This window comes from Oncorhynchus nerka, linkage group LG9a, assembly GCF_034236695.1.
Source record: "Oncorhynchus nerka isolate Pitt River linkage group LG9a, Oner_Uvic_2.0, whole genome shotgun sequence".
NCBI lineage: Eukaryota > Metazoa > Chordata > Actinopteri > Salmoniformes > Salmonidae > Oncorhynchus > Oncorhynchus nerka.
In genome coordinates, this window is record NC_088404.1 from 20,737,786 (window position 1) to 20,754,452 (window position 16,667).

The 16,667-nt window shown below is 40.4% G+C and overlaps 1 protein-coding gene across 1 annotated transcript in view; it reads right to left on the bottom strand.

The window, feature by feature from the left end:
* far1 (fatty acyl CoA reductase 1) overlaps positions 1 to 15,816 on the bottom strand; it is a 45,660-nt gene extending 29,844 nt beyond the window's left edge. The window contains exon 1 of the mRNA XM_029643846.2: positions 15,709 to 15,816. The gene's annotated coding sequence lies outside the window, so the exon portion shown is untranslated. The remainder of the gene's footprint in view (positions 1 to 15,708) is intronic.
* Positions 15,817 to 16,667: the final 851 nt, after the last annotated feature.

Below are 16,667 nucleotides of genomic sequence, written 5' to 3' on the forward strand. Positions count from 1 at the left end.
AGATAGCATTGCGTCAGTGGACAGCTGGGTGTTAGCAGAGTTTTGCGTGGGGCAGCCATTGTCTCTCCCTCACCTATTGAAAAAGTGACAGTCCTGGTTGATATATTATCGATTATATATTTTAAAAACAACCTGAGGATTGATTATAAAAAACGTTTGACATGTTTCTGTGGACATTACAGATACTATTTGGAATTTTCGTCTGCGATGTCGTGACCGCTCGAGCCTGTGGATTTCTTAACATAACGCGCTAAACAAATGAAGGTATTTTGGATATAAAACTAATCTTTATGGAACAAAAGGAACATTTAATGTGTAACTGGGAGTCTCGTGAGTGCAAACATCCGAAGATCATCAAAGGTAAGCCATTTAATCTATTGCTTTTCGTGACCAATCTACTTGGCTGCTAGTGTTTGTAATATTTTGTTTTACTGAGAGATGTTCTTACATAAACACTTGTTATGCTTTCGCCGAAAAGCTGTATTGAAATCTGACAACGCAGGTGGATTAACAAGCTAAGCTGTGTTTTGCTATATTGCACTTGTGATTTCATGAAAATTAAATATTTTTAGTAATTTAATTTGAATTTGGCGAGCTGCAATTCAGCGGGTGTTGATGAAAATGATCCCGCTAAAGGGATGGGTGCGTCAAGAAGTTAAAGTTCAGATGTGTTGTGACAAGGTAGGGGTGGAAGACAGTCCTATTTGGTAAAAGACCAAGTGCATATTATGGCAAGAACAGCTCAAATATGCAAAGAGAAACGACGGTCCATCATTACTTCAAGACATTAAGGTCAGTCAATACGGAAAATTTGAAACTTTGAAAGTTTCTTCAAGTTCAGACGCAAAAACCATCAAGCACTATGATGAAACTGGCTCATGAGGTCCGCCACAGGAAGGGAGAATGCAGGGTTACCTCTGATGCAGAGGATAAGTTCATTAGTTACGAGCCTCAGAAATTGCAGCCCAAATAAATGCTTCAAAGTTCAAGTAACAGACATCAACAGCAACTGTTCAGAGGAGACTTCATGAAATCAGGCCTTCATGGTCGAATTGCTGCAAAGAAACCACTACTAAAGGACACCAATAATAAGAAGAGACTTGCATGGGTAAAGAAACACGAGCAATGGACAATGGACCGGATGAAATCTGTCCTTTGAACCGCCGTGTCTTTGTGAGACGCAGAGTAGATGAAAGAATGATCTCTGCATGTGTGAAGCATAGAGGTGGTGGTGTGATGGTTATTTGCTGGTGACACTGTCTGTGAGTTATTAGAATTCAAGGCACACTTCTGCAGCGATACGCCATCCCACCTGGTTTGCGCTTAGTGGGACTATCATTTGTTTTTCAACAGGTCAATGACCCAACACACCTCCATGCTATGTAAGGTCTATTTGACCAAGGAGAGTGATGGAGTGCTGCATCAGATGACCTGGTCTCCACAATCACCCGACCTCAACCCAATTGAGATGGTTTGGGATGAGTTTGCCCGCAGAGTGAAGGAAAAGCAGCCAACAACAGCTCAGCATATGTGGGAAATCCTTCAAGACTGTTGGAAAAGCATTCCAGGTGAAGATGGTTGAGAGAATGCCAAGAGTGTGCAAAGCTATCATCAAGGTAAAGGGTGGCTACTTTGAAGAATCTAAAATATATTTCGATTTGTTTAACACTTTTTTGGTTACTACATGATTCCATGTGTGTTATTTCATAGAAAATAGTCAAATAAAGAAAAACCCTTGAATGAGTAGGTGTGTCCAAACCTTTGACTGGTACTGTACATATACATTTTCTAATGGCACATGAGACTCCTGTCTTATTCATGCCCATCTCAGTGAACAAATATATTGCAGAGGCTGTGAGGATGGCACAGTCCAAGAAGGGGAGGGTGGCTAAAATGTACAACTCTCTCCAGAATGCGCTCTCTCCCGTCACTGTGTGCACATTCATTGTTTCATAACTTTGTGTGAATGGTTTGCGTTTGATTGTGAGTGTCTATCAATTCCCCATTACATATATCACCAGTAGTGCATTTACCGCAATTTCATAATCTACAATATTTGTTTGGTTATGGTCATTTCTGTTAATGTATTCAATATATTATTCCAGTATTTTACCTTTCTCATTGTCAGAGTAAACACATTTTGGTTTATTTCATTCCATTTACAAGTTGTCAATTTAGTCATTGTCTTTTTGTTTAGAGCGCTCCTCTCAATATTGATTAACGACGTGCACCTGATTACCCATAGAAGTTGGCCTATATGTTACCTGGCCTGCCCGCAAATGTAGGCATATAAATGTGCCCATTTGGTGATCTGATAGTAATTGTGACCCGTTTCAGGATGCTAGGCATATGTTGCATGTCACTACTTCACAGGAGAGGCATTTAAACAGAAAATTAAGTGTTCTGGGGCAGAAATGCCTTCTGGAACATGTGAACTTTCACGTGCCTTAATAACAAATGTGTATGCCACCAGTAAATACTAATAAAATGTTTAAAATTACAAGCCTAGTTGGTTTAGACAAAAAACGACAGAAACCTTCCCATGAATGCTGAGATAATGGATGGGCTGGACATGAGTTCGGATTGGTCAGCCATGTAACATGCTTCTGTCTATAACATGAGCTGCTCAGTATGTGTCAATAATCCTTTCTACCTCAGTTTTTTTTAAAGATATCATGAAGAACTGCAAAAGTGTTGCTACTGCTCTTAATGTCGCTGCCCTGAATTTAACAGGCGCTATCGACAAATTCAAGATCAGTGGGAAGAAGTTGTGATTGACTACTTTCTGTAGGACGACCGTGCCATGCTCGTACCATGCTGAAAATGTATCAAATTATGAGGAAATTCCTGATTTAGGTAAAAACATTTATTTGAACCAGACATTGAAGAGTCTTCTGATGACAGTTATTGGGAAGAAACGGCGTGTTGTCACGGAAGAAGTTGAACGAGGGAGTCACAAAGATAAATTAGAAGGCTGTTGTATAAAATACCTGTCTCCGGATTATGTCTTCAAACTAAAGGGCAACAATGGCATCAATGAGAGCAGGAGAAGCGTTCATCCATGTGTATGGGTAAAAGTCTAGTTACATTTTCAGATAGTATACGTTTAGAATTTCGTAAGAAAGTAGTTATTGCAAGTTAAAGCGAGCTGTCAGCTACTAACGTTAGCTGGCCGGCTGGCTTGCTAACTTTACGAATAACATTACTACACAGATCATAAACGCATCTCAGAAAGCCATTTGCATTGCTAGTTATAGACTAATGTTAGCTAGCTAGCTAACATTGAACTTAGCTTGTTAGCTTTAGCTACCAGCAGATTCATGCATGGTAGTAACGTTAAAGTTGGGATTATGGTTCATTGTTAAGCTAGTTAACTACATGTTTAAACAAACGAAGACTCCACTATGCACGTAACCATTTCACTGTAAAGATGACACTTTCTTTATCCTGCATGTGACAAATAAACTTAGATTTGATTTGATATGTGTGTTTACCAGAGATGGTAATGTGAAGAACATGAACTGCAAGTCAAATTAGGATATAAATGTTAGGCCAACGAGACAGTGTCCAAGATCTACAATTCTCTGGTAGAATGCTCTGCTTTCATTTCGTCACACTCACAACCATAAGCTATTTTCTGTAATTAGCTCACCATTAACTTTTAATTACTGATTTAGTTTAGTTTATTTCCTGTAATAATTAATAAAAATTAGCTAAAGTTGGCATGACTGTCCTGTGAAGATCCAAATAGGTCAGATCAGCTTTGCAATAAATAACTTCAACCAGACCCCCTCTCACCCACAGGGGTGGGGGAAGAAACTGGTGGGGGTTAACACCTCACACCCTGTCGTAAATCAAGGACAGAACATTCAGACATCCCTCTCCAAATTCACACAAGGAATGTGCTTTGTTTTAAAAATACTTTTCCCGACGTGGGGAATGGTCAGAGGCGACCTAAAAGAACACTAATGCCGTTTTGGTTGTTATTTTGTGATGTCATTAAAAAAATGTTAAAGGAAATATTGTAACTTGACAAGTATACAGACATGTACGAAGTTTACATCCTCTGCGTTGTGCATGCAATATGACAAATTATGAAAATGTTTTTGTTAAGAGAGGGATGTGATTTTAGAAACTGTAAGAGGAAATTGTTTCTATAACTGTGCACAGTAAGTAGTCACCGCCCCCCTTGAGTGAGGTCAGAGAGCGTGTCAACCTGACCGAACCGCCCCTTTTGAACAAACTGTATAAAATGGGTTAATAATTAACATAGACCAAAGAGACGTTGAGCTGCAGTTTACGTTTAAAGTGGTTTGAACTCAATCTCAACATGAGGTAGAGACGATAAAGTCACCTCCCGGACAATCACTGATACGGCTGATTAGCTGTCCTAAAAAGCTAATTTAAGTGGGCCCATTCTACTACTCTTTTCAAACCATTGTATTCCGCTACTCTCATCACCCCACTGGGAACCATCGACACGGCTGGCCTATCTTCAAAGAAACATCTTCCAGAGCGATTGTAAGTTGAATAAACTCTGTAGTTCTGTTCAGGACTACACAACAAGTCACCGGATATCAGAAGACTGCAGAGGAGAACAGAGGAACCATTTTGGACAATCAAAGCCTTATAAGCGTGCCGCGAAAACCCCAATTCCAAGGAGGACCCAAGTGGGCGGCAGTTCGTGTGGAAAGTATAAGTGAGTAGTTTCTAAATGTACCAACGTTAAGTGTCTCTGTCCTTCTCTCTCACTATGTCTTTTGTAACAAGCAGCCATATTGTTGTCAGTCCGCTTGGGACCTGTTTCTAATGTATTAAGCATATCCCAGTTTGTCACCTAACAGTACGAACTCTGAAGATCGATGGGGGGCAATCAATTCACATATGGTGTCCAGGGCACAGCTGGGGGCTGAGGGGGGTCTATAAACAAGCGGCAACAATGAGACTTATTTCTGGAAAGGAGGATTTTTAAAAGTAGAAGCTTGAATGGTTTGGGCACAGACCTGAACACTATGACAGAATTCGACTTCAAGTCGGAATGGCATTCATAATGCCTACGGATTGAGTAGAATATAATAACTTTATTGTGCCAAGGATGCAAGTCCTATATACATGTACTGTAGTTATTACCACGCATGAGATTCCCACATTGTAGCCTGTATATTGAATATATTCACTGATCATGTTCTCTTCCATGGTAAATAAAGGTGCGGTTCAGGTATGAATCTGAGACATTCTTTTTTAGTCATATCCAATACCAGGTGTATCAAACTCTATTCTTTGAATGATGCTGTGTCTGCATTAGAGGTTGACCGATTATGGTTTTTCAACGCCGATACCGATTATTGGAGGACCAAAAAAGCAGATACCGATTAAGCCGCCGATTTTTTCATTTCTAATAATGACAATAACAATACTGAATTAACACTTATTTTATAATTAACACTTAATATAAAACATCAAAAAAATCAATTTAGCCTCAGATAAATAATGAAACATGGTCAATATGGTTTAAATAATGCAAAAACTAAGTGTTGGAGAAGAAAGTAATATGTGCCATGTAAAAAAAGCTAACGTTTCAGTTCCTTGCTCAGAACAAGAGAACGTATGAAGGTTGGTGGTTCCTTTTAACATGAGACTTCAATATTCCAAGGTTTTAGGTTGTAGTTAATATAGTATTTATAGGACTATTTCTCTCTATAGCATTTGTATTTCATATACCTTTGACTATTGGATGTTCTTATAGGCACTTTAGTATTGCCAGTGTAACAGTATAGCTTCCGTCCCCTCCTCGCCCCTACCTGGGCTCGAACCAGGAACACATCGACAACAGCCACACTCGAAGCATCGTTACCCATCGCTCCACAAAAGCCTTGCAGCGCAAGGGGAATAACTACTCCAAATCTAAACGCAAATGGCGTTTGAAACAGTATTAGCGCACACCCAGCTAACTAGCTAGCCATTTCACATTGGTTACACCAGCCATTAGGCTGATAGGCTTGAGGTCATAAAACAGCGCTGTGCTTGCGAAGAGCTGCTGGCAAAACACACAAAAGTGCTGTTTGAATGAATGATTATGGGCCTGCTGCTGCTCAGTCAGACTGCTCTATCAAATCAGACTTAATTATAACACAGAAATACGAGCCTTTGGTCATTAATATGGTCAAATCCGGAAACTATCATTTCGAAAACAAAATGTTTCAGTGAAATACAGAACCGTTCGGTATTTTATCTAACGGGTGGCATCCCTAAGTCTAAATATTCTTGTTACATTGCACAACCTTCAATGTTATCTCATAATTACATAAAATTCTAGCAAATTAGTTCGCAATGAGTCAGGCAGCCCAAACTGTTGCATATACCCTGACTCTGCGTGCAATGAACACAAGAGAAATGACAATTTCACCTGGTTAATATTGCCTTCTAAACTGGATTAGTAGTTATAACTAGCGATTATGATTGATTGTTTTTTATAAGATAAGTTTAATGCTAGCTAGCAATTTACCTTGGCTTCTACTGCATTAGCGTAACAGGCAGGCTACTCGTGGAGTGCAATGGTTAGAGCGTTGGACTAGTTAACTGTGCGGTTGCAAGGTTGGAACCCCTGAGCTGACACGGTGAAAATCTGTCGTCGTTCTGCCCCTGAACAAGGCAGTTAACCTACCATTCCTAGGCCGTCATTGAAAATAAGAATGTGTTCTTAACTGACTTGCCTAGATCAATAAAAGGTATAAAAAAAAAAATCAGAAATCTAGTCTGCACGAATGTATTACAATTATACACTTCAACAGTGTTTACCACTCCTGCTCCTGGGACATCAATGATTATTGCAGTTACAATGTGTAGACTAAAAACATGATTTAAGTAAAGGCTGATTTGTAATTCATATATACACCTATGCATATCTAACTCCCTTCATCTGCATTAATCTGAGGACACGGGAAAGGTGTATTATTCCAATGAGATAATTTCAACCAGTGGAGAATGTGGAACACTTTATTGAAAGTTCATTATCCAAGTGTTATAAATACATGCATTATAAATAGTACAATTGTAATATTATAAATACAAGTTCAATCTGTACTTCAATGCACATATGGCATTATAAAAAAAAGAGGAAGAAAGAGGTGGGAAGAGAGGTGTAGAATAAATAAAGGGAAAGAGGTAACAGAGGAGCAGGGAAGACAGTATATAATTAATGAATTACAGTGCTATCCTAATATTCTCTCACTTCATCACAATTACATAGTGTCTCTAGCGGTGTCTCCTAACCAGCCTTAGGCTCCCAGTCGGCCCGAAGGTTATCTTAAAAGCAGGTGAGGTGGCGATGACGGGACTGGCTTCCCCTCTCACATCAAAACATACCTGCAGACGAGAGACAGATGGATAGAGAGAATTTAAAAAACAGCTTAATCATGCTAACACGGTCAGTCATCATAATCATCAGGAGGTGAAATGCAAAACTGACCTTGGATCATTAACTCTGGGACTACTACATCTCTATCTGTATGTCAATGTAAAGCATCACTTTAATAATACTTCCTGTATAATATCACTTATAACAAATGATGATAACATTGGATAGATAGATACATGTGTAGCATGTGACAATAGCAGGATGATATAAAATATAGTGTCACAAATTAATGCATAAATACCACTTGAAGCTTGATGATGACTTGATCATTTGAATCAACTGTGTAGTGCTAAGGCAAAAACCTGCTCTATCCAGAATGGCCTACTCTCCTACTTTGACAGCTGGGGCTGTTATCTTTTCACCCTCCTCCAAAAATACAAATGTTTGCCATTATCAAGAGTGGGGCTAAAACAATATCCTACATAATGGTGGAGGACAGGACCTAAAAAGGCTGGAGACTCATAACTAATCGAAGAGCATGCATGTATATGTCCTGACCAAACGATGAGGAGTCAGTGATAGAGTTCACTTGACCTTGCAGCACAGCAAGATTCTCAGTAGGCAGGGGGCATGGGATGTTAGGAACAATGACCCCATTGTCAGTGTTACCAGATTATCCCCCTGATAAAGCAGGTCCCCCACCTGCTGAATTTGGAATGCTCAAAAGAACCAATCTGCATTAGTGACGATAAATTTGGCAGCAACAGGGGCTTGATAGTTCAGTGAAATTGGCTAAGAGTTTATGTGGTGTAAATCTTAAAATTAGCAGCTGACATCTTAAGGTTTTTTTAATTGATGCAAGTGAGACAGGTTCCATGAAAAACAAGACAAACAGAGAGGAAGAGAGAAAAAGAACACAGAACAGTTTAATTACCTCTGGTTATGGACACTTTTGCCAGCAATAAACGTTTCCACGGCCTGTTCCTCGGACAGCGAACATACAGTCATGGTCAAAAGTTGAGAATGACACAAATATACCTTTTCAAAGTCTGCTGCTTCAGTGTATTTAGATGTTACAATTGAATACTGAAGTATAATTACAAGCATTTCATAAGTGTCAAAGGCTTTTATTGACAATTACATGAAGTTGATGCAAAGAGTCAATATTTGCAGGGTTAACCCTTCTTTTTCAAGACCTCTGCAATCCACCCTGGCATGCTGTAAATTAACTTCTGGGCCACATCCTGACTGATGGCAGTCCATTATTGCATAATCAATGCTTGGAGTTTGTCAGAATTTGTGAGTTTTTGTTTGTCCACTGCCTCTTGAGAATTGACCACAAGTTCTCAATGAGATTAAGGTCTGGGGAGATTCCTGGCCACGGACCCAAAATATTGATGTTTTGTTCCCCGAGACACTTAGTTATCACTTTTGCCTTACGGCAAGGTGCTCCATCATGCTGGAAAAGGCATTGTTCGTCACCAAACTGTTCCTGGATAGTTGGGAGAAGTTTCTCTCGAAGGATGTGTTGGTACCATTCTTTATTCATGGCTGTGTTGTTAGGCAAAATGGTGAGTGAGGGGCCTCCCGGGTGGCACAGTGCCCAGGCTCCGTCACAGCCGGCAGCGACCGGGAGGTCCATGGGGCGACGCACAATTGGCCTAGCGTCGCCCAGGTTAGGGAGGGTTTGGCCGGTAGGGATATCCTTGTCTCATCGTGCACTAGCGACTCCTGTGGCGGGCCGGGCGCAGTGCACGCTAACCAGGTCGCCAGGTGCACTGTGTTTCCTCCGACACATTGGTGTGGCTGGCGTCTGGGTTGGATGCGCACTGTGTTAAGAAGCAGTGCGGCTTGTTTGGGTTGTGTTTCGGAGGACGCATGGCTTTCGACCTTCGTCTCTCCCGAACCCGTACGGGAGTTGTAGCGATGAGACAAGATAGTAACTACTAACAATTGGATACCACGAAATTGGGGAGAAAAGGGGGTAAAAAAATATTTTTTTAAATGTAAGTGAGCCCACTCCCTTGGCTGAGAAGCGACCCCACACATGAATGGTCTCAGGATGCTTTACTGTTGGCATGACACAGGACTGATGGTAGTGCTCCCCTTGTCTTCTCCGGACAAGCTTTTTTCCGGATGCCCTAAACAATCAGAAAGGGAATTCAGAGAAAATGACTTTACCCCAGTCCTCAGTAGTCCAATCCCTGTACCTTTAGCAGAATATCATTCTGTTCCTGATGTTTTTCCTGGAGAGAAGTGGCTTCTTTGCTGCCCTTCTTGACACCAGGACGAAGATCTTCGCCTCACTGTGCCTGCTGCCATTCCCGAGCAAGCTCTGTACTGGTGGTGCCCCGATCCCGCAACTGAATCAACGACGGTCCTGGCTTGCTAGACTTTCTTGGGCGCCCTGAAGCCTTCACAGCAATTGAACCGCTCTTCTTGAAGTTCTTGATGATCCGATAAATGGTTGATTTAGGTGCAATCTTACTGGCAGCAATATCCTTGCCTGTGAAGCCCTTTTTGTGCAAAGCAATGATGACGGCACTTGTTCCCTTGCAGGTAACCATGCTTGACAGAGGAAGAACAATGATTCCAAGCACCAGCCTCCCTTTGAAGCTTCAGTCTGTCATTCGAACTCAAAATCAGCACGAGAGTGATCTCCAGCCGTGTCCTCGTCAACACTCACACCTGTGTTAACGAGATAATCACTGACATGTCAGCTAGTCCTTTTGTGGCAGGGCTGAAATGCAGTGGAAATGTTTTTGGGGGATTCAGTTCATTTGCATGGCAAAGAGGGACTTTGCAATTAATTGCAATTCATCTGATCCCTCTTCATAACATTCTGGAGTATATGCAAATTGCCATCATACAAACTGAGGCAGCAGACTTTGTGAAAATTAATATTTGTGTTATTCTCAAAACTTTTGGCCACAACTGTACACCTTGATCATGTCACACCCTGAAAGTAAAGTAAATAGCTCATTTTTTGTAAATATGAAAATAACTGAGATATGACTGTCAATCTAAAGCAGCAGATGTCATTTTCAGGATACGTCAATACATCACAGAAAACACTAGACTGGTGTTGTGGTAGTTCATTAGGTGATGGGAAATATGCAATATGCATACAAAATAATATACTTACCTTCCTTGAAAATCCATCTACACCGCCAAAGATGACAATGTTGTATCTTGAAAAAAAGCATTGGAATTAAAAGTGAAATGTTTAACCTATTAACCTGCTTCATTATTGCTGTATTACCAGTTGATGAAGACTCCAATTTCATATATCATTGAAAATGTGTCTACGAATAAGTAAGAATAAAAAAGTTAAAATAACTTCTTAGATTTGATGGAGACATTATAAATCTTAGTACCAATTTATGATTTGTATCAATGTGGACGAGAGACGGGGGAGCAGGAACAGAGTATTTTTGCCGAGCAATGCAACGAAGCTGGATCATTCTGGCAATGATACCTGCACCGTTTACACGCTGCAAAGACTCCCTAACTCTTCGCCATTGTACATGATGGCCCATTGGTCAAAGGAGGTCTCAGAGCATTCTAAATCCCACATGGGGCATCATTGTATTAATGGCGTTGACTTTCTGGTCTAACTCTTCATCTGACATATCAGAATCGCATTCCCTGACATACATATTGTGTTCTTTCATCCTTCTGTAAAAAAAGCTAACCGTTACACTGTCATGAAATATGATTATATATCGACTATGAAACAAATAGGACATGGCCTGCTTATGAGTTGCCATGAAAGAAAGTAGCGAAAACAGGCTAAAACGCATAAATGTTTTTGGATAGCTTGAGAAAAATAATTGCATGATTTATCATTCTACGGTATGCATGTAATATAGTAGAATGTTATGAACAAACACTGAATCGTAGGAGCTAACTGCTAGCTATGTAACGTTAGAAGTTGGACGGAAGAACGCCCAGTGCTGCTTACCGGAGATGCCATCATCACAGTCCTTCGTAGGTGTCCACTGCCTTCCTTTGTGTTGGAAAGAAAGGCTGAACAGTATTGGTTGTAGCCAAACTGACACTCAAAACATGGACAAAATGGAGGGTGGTTGACAGCTAAATTAAATTGGAGTTGTGTTTTCGAATACATTTTTAGTTCTTGAAATATTTTTGGGGAATAAAATGCAGTTTTGCGCTCTATTAGAAAATATATGATTGCACTTTTTTTTTTTTACTTTGAAGCCTCGATTTTGCTTTCAGAACAATTATTTTTTATCTCGACAAAAAGACATCTATTTGTTGCAAGTTGGAGAGGGGGCTAATAGCTGAACAATAGACTATTCTTTAGTAAAGGTTGAATAGTCGAACAGCCGAGGTAGGTGTGAAACCCCCCCCTTCCCATCACAGACAAGATTTGTCCTAACGAGTGAGGGGTTAGGAGTTAGAGCACTGATTATGATTGTGGGTCCCAATGGACTATTGTGTCTCCAACTGACAATGAGTGGGCAATATAAACTGAATAAACTGATAATTGTGCACGACTTCAAATGAAACAAGCAGGGAGCAGGTTACGAACCCTCAACCTTCTTGCCCGAAGTCCAGCGCGCTATCGACTGTGCACCAAAAGCATGCTCAAGCCGCAGAGTCGATAGAGCGTGTCCTCTCGGTAGCTTGCTACTCAATGTAATAAAAGTAATGACTTTTCAAATAAGTTACCTTATACATTATATTGACTGACAATTTGTTAGCTACGCTGTCCTTACGAACCACATAGCATATCACTACAGCAGTATGTACCGGTATATTAGCTATCTACCTAACGTTAGTAGTTATACATCAAACTTAACAGTATATTAACTATAGGCTAACTACCCAACGTTTATTGACTTGAATATTCCCATCATTCTAAGCTAAATGGGATAGTCGTTGTGCATTCTCAATGGACATTTGGGTGCCTTCGTAAATTAGCTCTGACTACCTACTCTGATTTCAGAACACTCTCGTCTCAGTGTATCAGAGCGCAGAATAATGAATTTACGAGCGCTCAACACCCGTTGAATATGGCCTGTGTCAGTAAACGTAGGCAAAAAAGCATAATGAATTTTTTTGCAGCAGCACAGTTTCAATCACCAATCCTCTGGTTAACACGAAAACTGCCTAACCAGCTCTGCTAGGGCAAGTAAAATGGTCAGAGTGGTCTCATTTATGTCTAGAAGTAGCTAGCAAGCTAGCCAACGTTAGCTTGGCTGCTTAACTGCTGTTGTAAGGCCAGAACGCTCAAATCAACCCTACTCCTCAGCCTCAACGTCCAGTGTGTGCTCCGAGAGCGAAACAGTCGGAATTTACCAAGAGGGTTTTTCACAGAATAGAAACACCATAATATTAATCAACTGAATTAAGCAAGTACCAGTTAAAGGTTTGGACACACCTAATTCCAGGCTTTTTCTAGATTTTTACTATTTTCTACATTGTAGAATAATAGTGAAGAGATCTCAACTATGAAATAACACATATGGAATCAGTTAAGAACAAATTCTTATTTACAAGGACAGCCTACTCCGTCCTCCCGGTCGGGGAATTGAACCCCGATCTCCCGCGTGCCTGCAATATGGAAGACTATCGAATGCTTCTCAAAGATGCCCCCTGGTGGTCAAACTAGCACTAACTCGCAACAGAAAAAAATGGCTGACAATTAAATGAATGCTGCGGCAGCCCCCAAGTTGTGCCGCAGTATGACGTAACTTTTAATTGAGGAACCACTGTACCTGATTCGGGAAACTCAAGGGCCCATAATATTTTATACAATGTTGCAAGTTTGCTCATGCTAGCATCAGCCGGACCCAAGTTAATAGGTTTCAAGTTCGTTGCAGACAGGCCATGGTAGCCAATGTGATTTATAAGATATTTATTTTTAAATCATGATAGTTTCTACCTGTAGGCTGCAATGTTTTTATGTAGGCTATTTTTTACATAGTTGACAAATGACAATAGACGTTACTGTTCAGGTTTGTATCATTTTCATTTAGGTTCATTTTGATTAACCACATGACAATGATTGAGACACGAAGACATTATTATAAATTAAATGGAAATGTGCATATGAAAACCACAACTGGCACGCAGACCGGGAGAAATTATAAGATAAATTGGCATTCCACATGAGAAAGGTTGCCGACTCCTCATGTAACCCATTACTGGCAACTTAAGGAGAGTAATGGCAAAAAGCCAGTAGGAGGGGAGGAGGATAGGTCGGGTAAGGTTACGTTTTTTTCTGGTTATCTTGTTCTCTGGCTCCCTCTTGAGTCATGTGTCTTATTTCATTAAACAGTGCGCTTCAAGCTCAATGCATATATAGATTTTATTAAAACATGTAGGGTGCGTCTATATGGAAAAATACACCTTTAAAATTTTCAACCATTCAATTGGTCTAAAGAACAGATGACTTTCGGTCAACCAAGATATGTTTTAGATGAGGACAGCCCTATTAGGAATAGTAGGCTCTCTTACATAAGTCTGCAAATGCTATGATGCATGGAATGCTTTACTATAAAGGTACATTTTTAATGGTGGAAATTTGCTCCCCAAACTTCACTCATGTGCCGCCTATGCATAAGCTAGTGATTGTGCTGTTCATTATTAGTCTTGTTGACTGAGGAAAATGTAAATGTGGACAGTTATTCTAACATGTTCAAAGTGCACAGTAAAGACACACGTCATTGCATCCTCAATTTGCATGTTCAGTTGAGATTCATTACCATAACCTAAATGTGATTTTTGTCATTCTGAGCACCATAGGTGGACACCCTAATCAAGTTCCCCAATGCATGTGGGTCCAGTAATTTTCTCAAATGTCCGGTAAATTAAAATGCTACCAGTCAAATGTCCAGTGCCTCATTTTCATAACTGAAACCCTGCCTGGCCAATAGTGCCATTTAGCTCAGGTATGGAACAATGGGAAGTTGGGAACCCAGAAACATACACTGTGTTACTGCGTAGTGCCAGATGCATCCCTTGAGCTAATCTGCACACAGTTAAACCAGGTTTGCATATACTGTAGGTCTACTGTTCCTGTACAGCACTGATCAGATGTGCCATGACATTTGTTTAATGTGCAGGACTGGTTCCCTCTGGACAAAGCAACAGAGCAGACAGTCTATTATTTACTCTATCAAACCAGTGACAAGTCTGACAGCTGCAAGCTTGTCAAACAGAAGCATTGTCTCCAGCCAAGCGGCAAGGCAGTTGTGGTACCAGTGCATCTTGTCCTCACATTATATATATAGGCCTACTGTAGGTGTGTGCTTATTATAAACCAAATAAACCATTTGATAAAACAGGTGTCACAAGGAGAAACTTCAACTGTAGAGTAAGGACATAAAAAGCAATCAAGAAATCCCTGGTGACTGGTGAGCAACATGTGTAGGCTATTCACTAAAGCACTACCGTGAAAAAATGGATACCCATTCGTGGAGGAAGGAATGAAGGTAAGCTGGCTCGTAAAGGTGGGTATGAGAGAACAGTGTCTGGATCTCAAAGAAAACACTCCCCAAAAGCCATTGAGACAGGCTGCTACGGCTACATTTACAATGACGGCCTACACCGGCCAATTGTACGCCGCCGTAATAGTTAAGTAAAATGACAACAAACCTCAAAAGCAATGTGTTACTAAAAGTAAGACCACCTTTGTAGTTTAGAGAAATCTGATGACAAGTCCACCTCAGGAGCTGTGAGTAATTTTGGCTTACTTACAGCAATTACATACAAATGTCAAATGGAAAGGGCTTGCCGTGAGTCATAGGACCAGGCTGGATATGTTGTGACCCTGGTTAAAAAGTCAGACAACTTGCCAGTTACACAACACATGCTTTAAAATGGCTTACCTCAAATAAGTGTGTCATTCCAGATGAACTTAGACAACAAAGCAATCTATGAATGTTGTACAGAATTACAACGGGTTTTAATATTGAACAACGACTTGGGGCTGTGCCACCCCACACACAAGAGCCCAAGCTAGATAGCTAGCCAGCCATTAGCTAGCCTTCCAACTTCTCTAGTGTTGTGAGAAATTCCCACTAATTCATAGCTGGCTGCAAAACCAGCACCACTAAAGTAAGAAGAATGTAAAAACTTTCTGAAAAGTATAGACATGAGTGTTAACAAAGCTACAATACTTTCTGGAAAACGTTTTTCTAGCCACCCCCTTGCGCATCTTTTCCGTGGCATGCTGTCTGTCGCACGTACTATAGTTAGCAAAAGCTAGCCATTTGCAGTGATCTTTGAACATTTTAAAATGTTACATTTAGCTAATGTAGTAGATTCTAGTGCACAACAAAACCAAATCAGAGAAAATAGCATGTGAAATACAGATATACCTGCAATTTCGAGGGGGTTGAGTTTTCCTGCGTTAAATCAGAAGTATCTGCCGGTTGGTTGTAAGTGCCGCAACAGCTCAATTTTTGCGGGATGAGAGAACGGGCGTATTCATTAGGGAAACGGTTTATGATTTAAGAAGCAAACAGAGCAAAACGAGAGTTTCTATTGGACACATTCAGGTAAATCCCTCCCCGTTTCGTTCCATTAGCTTACGTTTAAGAAACGTTTTGTAACAAGGCCCCAGGAAATGTGACGGGTTGTGGTTGCCAGAGATGTGACGTCAGCATCCACCAAACGAGTCCACATTGTTGTATTTCACTGTTAGCAACTGCTTTATGGAAATTCATTTTCTTTGACATAAAAAAAAAAATATAAAGTATAGTTTAATTCTAATGATCAAAAAAAAAAAAGCATAGGCCTATCATGATCAAAAATAGGTCTGAGGTTTCATTCCCATCTCAGTCAATTCAATAAAAAATATTTTACTTGATACCAACAGAGAAAGCATTTACATTGCAGCACAAAATTAGAGCATAAGCCTGTAATAGAATGGACGTGACCGTAATAAGTGTTGCAATTAACTGAGCACTTAGCCTATGTCAACACAGGCAGCCCAGTTCTGGGGTGCGTTCAGTTTGATTGAACGTTTGCTACTTTGCGTAACGGTTAGTACTGAACGACACGTTTCCCAAAAACGTTACTGAACAGACTGAGTGAGGTATGTCTACTCCGTTTGGTGGGTGTGGCTTGAAGCAATGAGTGATCCATTTGAAAGGGGAGCAGTGCATTTAACTGGTCGTTCAGAACGGCACTGTTGTTTTCAGTTGTTGAGTCAATTAGAACATGCCCATTTCAAGCTTATCCTTCTAAAATATAAGAAGTTATTTCAGGAAATATTAAGGCAAGTTAGCTGGCTAACTGTATGATCCTGCTCTGTAGTAAACCAATTAGAATTGAG